Below are 7,459 nucleotides of genomic sequence, written 5' to 3' on the forward strand. Positions count from 1 at the left end.
GGATAAATTTGCACTTTTCACACCAAAGTACCTTCATCTCTAGGAGACAGAACACATCTCCATCTCCTTCCTGAATGGTATGACAGCTGCGTGATCCCATGGTGTTTACACTTGCATACTATTCTTTGTACAAATGAATGTGGTACCTTCAGGTGTTTGGAAATTGCTCACAAGGATGAACTAGACGTGTGGAAGTCTACAATTTTTTCTGAGGTCTTGGCTTTTTTTCTTTTCATTTTCCAATGATGTCAAGCAAAGAGGCACTGAGTTTGAAGGTAGGCCTTGAAATACATCCACAGGTACACCTCCAATTGACTTAAATTATGCCAATTAGCCAATCAGAAGCTTCTAAAGCCATGACATAATTTTCTGGAATTTTCCAAGCTGTTTAAAGGCACAGTCAACTTAGTTTATGTACACTTCTGACCCACTGGAATTGTGATACAGTGAGTGATAAGTGAAATAACCTATCTGTAAACAATTGTTGGAAAAAGTACTTGTGGCATGCACAAAGTAGATGTCCTTGCCAAAACCGACTTGCCAAAACTATAGTTTGTTCACAATAATTTTGTGGAGTGGTTGAAAAATGTGTTTTAATGACTTCAACCTAAGTGTATGTACATTTCCGACTTGAGCTGTACATCCAGCTCAGCGTTACATCCAGCAGGATGTAACTATGAGCTGGATGTAACGCACTTCAAAATAAGAGTCCCCCAATTTATCATGCCAAAATAAAAGTCATGCCAGCATTACTGATTTTAAAATATGTCAAGCAAGAATGAAAGTCTTGCATTTCCAATTTGAAAGTAAGTCCTGCGATTTCAGGTTTCAAAATAAGAGTCCCTCAATTAGAAATGTGAAAATAAGTCCTGCAATTTCCTATTTAAAAATAAGAGTCCCTTGATTTGTCATGCCAAAATAAAAGTCTGAGCAATTTCCAATTTCAAAATAAGAGTCCCTTGCTTTGTCATTAACATATAAGTAATGCAATTTTCAATGTCAAAATAATAATACCTTGATTTATCGTATCAAAAAAAAGATATACAGTGCAGTGAAAAAGTATTTGCCCCATTTCTGATTTTCTGTATTTATGCATATTTTTGATACTGAATGTTATCAGATCTTACACCAAACCCAAATATTAGATAAAGGGAACCAGAGTTTACAAAAAAATATATGCTTTTTTGATTTATTTAATTAACAGTTATGCAACACCCTATTCCCCTGTGTGAAAAAGTATTTGCCCCTTACACTCAATAACTGATTGTGCCACCTTTAACTGCAATGACTGTAACCAAATGCAATTGTGGGTTTTCAAGCATGAACTGCTTTTTCAAGTCCTGTCACAACATCTTTGACTAGACCATTCCAAAACTTCAAATTTGTTGCTTTTAAGACATTTTCACGTAGACCTGATTGTGTGTATTGGATTATTGTCTTGAAGCTATTTTACACCTGGGGTTGCTATACATTACTTTTAACCATTTTATAAGAGAATCACCGAAATTGAAAAAATCCAGGCATTTATAAATAAAATCTCGTCTTACTTTAGCAAAGGCCGTTTCAAAATCCGCTATAAACACCAGGCCTGGCTTGTTAGATGTTTCATGTTGTTCTATTATTTCTGGTAGTTGTTGTATATTATCTCAAATGTATCGTCCATGTCAAAAAAAACCTGTCTGATCAGGATGAACAATACCTGGTAAAACCTTTTTAATTCTGAGTGTGTTGTGGAAAATATTGAATCAAATACTTCTCAGATACCGGAGCTTGTAATTTCAAATAGACTTTATTACAGAGAGTAACATAGCTGAGCAGTTCCATGGAAGAACTAACTATTAATTCTTTGTGCTTGGCTTTTATACAGTCTTACCCTTCATAACATTGTCACTCCACTTTATGAATCTTGTTGACTTACTTAGTTTCCATTCTCTTATTGGCTCAGACATTGGGGCATAGATTCTATTGGTGGCGTGACATGCATACTCCTACTGATGCATATCACTGATTAGTAAATGTTCCTGTCCGAAATACATTCATTAAAAATCCTACAATGTGATTTTCTGGATTTTTTTCTTCTCATTTTGTCTGTCATAGTTGAAGTGTACCTATGATGAAAATTACAGGCCTCTCTCATCTTTTTAAGTGGGAACTTGCACAATTGGTGGCTGACTAAATACTTTTTTGCCACACTGTAGGTTACTGAAAATCACCAGATGACAGGAAACATAAATGTCCAGGAAGGGGAGCACCTTCTGTAATGCTATTGATGCAATCTACCTCTCATTCATTTCAACAGCCTTGACTCGAGTTTCTCATTCACACTGGTGAGTCAGGACCAAACATCTCCTTGTACATATAGTGTTAACTTCTTCGGGTTTGGGGGCAGTATTCGTAATTTTGGATGAATGAGGGGCCCAAAGTAAACTGCCTGTTACTCAGGCCCAGAAGCTAGGATATGCATATAATTGGTAGTATTGGATAAAGTTTCCAAAACTGTTAACATAATGTCTGTGAGTATAACAGAACTGATATGGCAGGTGAGAACCCGAGGACAATCCATCCAAAATCCCTCTTTTTTTTGTTGCTCACCACTAATTACAATGGCTGTCAATGGGAATATAAAAGGAATACTTCACAGATCGCTGTTCCTAGGGCTTCCACTACATGTCAACAGTCTTTAGAAAGAGTTTCAGGCTTGTTTTTTGAAAAATGAGCTAGAATTTGTAGTTTATCTAAGTGGCTCCAAGTTTGCCTGTAGTGCTTGTAGCGCGTTCCGTTGAGGGAGTGCACTTCTTTATTTATCTCCGGTAATGAACATATTATTTCTCTGTCTTAAATTGTATTGCTTATTTATATATTAGGGTACTTGAGGATTGATTAGAAATGTTGTTTGACTTGTTTGGACTAGGTTTATTGGTAACGTTTGGGATTTATTTTGAACGAGGGAAACCGGTGGATTACTGAATGAAGCGCGCCAACTAAACTGACTTTTTTGGGACATAAAGAAGGACTTTATCGAACAAAACAACAATTTGTGATGTAGCTGGGACCCTTTGATTTGCTAACAGAAGAAGATCTTCAAAGGTAAGTTATTTATTTTATTGCTGTTTCTGACTTTTGTGACGCCTCTGCCTGGTTGGAAAATGTTTTTAATGCTTTTGTGTGCTGGGCGCTGTCCTCAGATAATCACATGGTATACTTTCGCCGTAAAGCCTTTTTGAAATCTGACAAAGCAGCTGGATTAACAAGAAGTTGGGCTTTTAACTGATGTTTGACATTTGTATTTTCATGAATGTTTAACGTTACCATTTTTGTATTTTGAATTTCGCACTCTTCAATTTCACCGGATGTTGGCCAGATGGAACGCTAGCATCCCACCTGCCCCAAAAAGGTTAAAGCATGTGCATTTCTTAGCCTTACCTGAGGTCATCTCAGTTGAATACAAGAAAAATAGTAAACAATAAAATCAAAAAACTAAACATCCTAACCCCTTATAATGTCATTCTCAATATGATACCTAAACATATTGCCTTTCCTCACAGACACCTCTCTAACTATTTTTGACATAAGTGAAAAACCTTTTAGAAGATTGAGCACAAATCCTATGTCACATACATGTCTAGGTGAAAAGATATTCAGAAGGTCTAAAATAAATAATAATTCAAATCAAATAAAATTTGATTTGTCACATACACATGGTTAGCAGACGTTAATGCGAGTGTAGCGTAATGCTTCTAGTTTTGACCATGCAGTAATATCTAACAAGTAATCTAGCAATTTCACAACAACTACCTTAAACACACAAGTGGGGGTGGCCCGTCAGGAAGTCCAGGACCCAGCTGTGGGGTCGGGATCCAGGGTCTCGAGCTTAATGGCGAGTTTGGAGGGTACTATGGTGTTAAATGCTGAGCTGTGGTTGATGAACAGCATTCTTACATAGGTATCCCTCTTGTCCAGATGGGTTAGGGCAGTGTGCAGAGTGATTGCGTTTGCGTCATCTGTGGACCTATTGGGGTGGTAAGCAAATTGGAGTCGTCTAGGGTGTCAGGCAGAGTGGAGGTGATATGGTCCTTGACTAGTCTCTCAAAGTACTCATGATGATGGAGGTGAGTGCTAGCGGGCGATAGTCATTTACCTTAGCTTTCTTGGGAACTGGAACAATGGTGGCCCTCTTGAAACATATGGGAACAGTAGACTGGGATCTGGTCTGCGCATGCAATGAGGATCCGGCTAGGGATGCCGTAAGGCCGGCAGCCTTGCGAGGGTTAACATGTTTAAATGGTTTACTCACGTTGGCTGCGGTGAAGGAGAGACTGCAGGCTCTTTGGCACTGTATTGTCCTCAAAGTGATTAAAGAAGTTGTTTAGTTTGCCTGGGAGCAGGACATCGTGGTCCGCGACTGGGCTGGTTTTCTTTTTGTAGTCCGTGATTGACTGTAGACCCTGCCACATACCTCTCGTGTCTGAGCCGTTGAATTGCGACTCTACTTTGTCTCCATACTGACGCTTAGCTTGTTTGATTGCCTAGTGGCGGGAATAGCTACACTGTTTGTATTTGGTCATGTTTCCGGTCGCCTTGCCCTGATTAAAAGCAGTGGTTCGCGCTTTCAATTTTGCACAAATGCTGCCATCAATCCACGGTTTCTGGTTGGGGAAGGTTTTAATAGTTGCTGTGGGTACAACATCACTGATGTACTTGCTAATAAACTCGCTCACCGAATCAGTGTATTCATCAATGTTATTGTCCGACGCTATGCGGAACATATCCTAGTCCACGTGATTGAAGTAATCTTGAAGCGTGGAATCAGATTGGTCGGACCAGCTTTGAAAAGACCTGAGCACGGGTGTTTCCTGTTTGAGTTTCTGTCTATAGGCTGGGAGCAACAAAATGGAGTCGTGGTCAGATTTTCCCAAAGGAGGGCGGTGGAGCGCTTTGTATGCGTTGTGGAAGTTAGAGTAACAATGGTCCAGGATTTTTTCCTCCCGGGTAGCGCATTCAATATGCTGATCAAATTTAGGGTGTCTTGTTTTCAGATTAGCCTTGTTAAAATCCCCAGCTACAATGAATGCAGCCTCGGGATATGTGGTTTCTAGTTTACATAGAGTCCAATGTAGTTCATTTAGGGCCATGCTTGGGGGGGATATATATGGCTGTGATTAAAATTGAAGATAATTCTCTTGGTAGATAATGCGGTCAACATTTGATTTGTTAGGAATTCTAAGTCAGGTGAGCAAAAGGACTTGAGTTCCTGTATGCTGTTATGATCACACTACATCTCGTTAATCATAAGGCATACACCCCTGCCCTTCTTCTTACCAGAGAGATATTTGTTTCTGTCTGCGCGATGCGTGAAGAAACCAGGTGGCTGTACCGACTCCGATAGCGTGTCTCCAGTGAGCCACGTTTCCGTGAAACAAAGAACGTTACAATCTCTGATGTCTCTCTGGAAGGCAACCCTTGCTTGGATTTCGTCTACCTTGTTGTCAAGAGACTGGACTTTGGCGAGTACCCTCTACGGAGCCTGACCAGAAGACCGCCTCTTCTGTTCCTCCTGCAGCACCGTTGTTTTGGGTCACCGGCTGGGATCCGATCCATTGTCCTGGGTGGTGGACCAAGCAGAGGATCCGCTTCGGGAAAGTCGTATTCCTGGTCGTAATGTTGGTAAATTGATGTTGCTCTTATATCCAATAGTTCCTCCCGGCTGTATGTAATAAAACCTAAGATTACCTGGGGTAACAATGTAATAAATAATACATAAAAATAAAAAAAATGCACTACCATTAGTCAAAATACACACCCATATGCTATTATATGATTGGTCTCTCACTGTCATAATCATGTACAAATATTCTGGTATTGTTAATAGACCAATTTCCTGGCAACATCATTTGTAAGATTTGAATAACCACATCCCCTGTACTCCTATCAGTCTCCCAGTTACCAGTTACCAATCCATGTGGCATGAGTCTTCATAAACTGTATCCCAACAATGCTACTAAAGTGACCCCTGCTACTACTAACATGGCCCATGCCTATAATCTCCTTCAATTTGCGATCCCTTCAGCAACTGCCGTGAGAATAACTACTACATGTAATCTATCAAGTGTTCGCCGGCTGTTAGAAATTGGGAAAGACATTAATGAGTTGGAAGAATATTCAACCTACATATCATTCCATCTAACCCATAACACAGTAGTCACTACTCCTAATGCACTTCTACAGTTAAAACATACTAATACTCTGTCAAATCATTAAGTCAATATACATCAATCCCTCCTCTGGAACAATGATCACTCTCATGTTCCACAAAACCTTAAAACACATTGACTTAACAAGAAAAGAGAAAAATAAAAATAAAAATGTGTTTAATAACTTCCCACTACTCTTAATGCAACTAAAACTGGGGGAAAAACATCCATCCGTTGCGTTCTATGCCCATATTATGCTGGCCTTCATGCCGTCTCCATCTCCATCATTGGGTGTTATTACAAAACACAGACTATAAACCTTATATGCAATTAATTAATATAATAATAATAATAATATATGCCATTTAGCAGACGCTTTTATCCAAAGCGACTTACAGTCATGTGTGCATACATTCTACGTATGGGTGGTCCCGGGGATCGAACCCCCTACCCTGGCGTTACAAGCGCCATGCTCTACCAACTGAGCTACAGAAGGACCATCATATCATCCAGCTATCTCTATTTATCAATACAATTTAACATTGCAATTCTAATGACATAATAAATCAAAAGAAACAAAAAAACAAAACCTTTATGCTCTATGCTTTCATCCAGTAAGTTCTAACAAACACTCCCTTGTGTTCCTTTCTCCAGCTGGTTAGGGAGGGCTTTGAGGTTCACACACACTGTTTGTGGTCAAATTATTCCTACCATGCATTAAGACTCAATCTGACTTCCCCTCCCATGCTAACTCCTTTATTCTACTGGTGACCTCTCAGAAGAGTTACCAGATCATGAAGTTATTGCCCTAACCCTTCCTAGAATCCCACACTCCATAAATCCCAATCTGGTGAAATTTGTATTGAACAAAAACAAAAAATGAAATCATCAATACATATATCACAATCCATTTGGAGTAACTGTCATCCACTGTTAACATATATTTTCTCTTTTATATGCTGACTAAACAAAGTACATTTGTATATTTACCCAAAGACCATGACCCCAGGGAACTGGTAATTTCCCCTTTGAACACGTGATTAAAAAATAACATGTTAAATAAAAAATAAACATATTCGAATAACTAGTCAGCTTAGATTACAACTCATTATAATTTCCTAACGAAATAATAGAATTTCAAAGTAATGGTACGTTTTGAATAGAGAAGGGTGTTTTTCATTCATTTTATAATTGAATCCCAACTGTTTCGATAATCTCTAATGAGATTGATCAGGTCTCATAGGAAAGTAATTGACACCATTAAAATA

This window comes from Oncorhynchus gorbuscha, linkage group LG08 (assembly GCF_021184085.1).
Source record: "Oncorhynchus gorbuscha isolate QuinsamMale2020 ecotype Even-year linkage group LG08, OgorEven_v1.0, whole genome shotgun sequence".
NCBI lineage: Eukaryota > Metazoa > Chordata > Actinopteri > Salmoniformes > Salmonidae > Oncorhynchus > Oncorhynchus gorbuscha.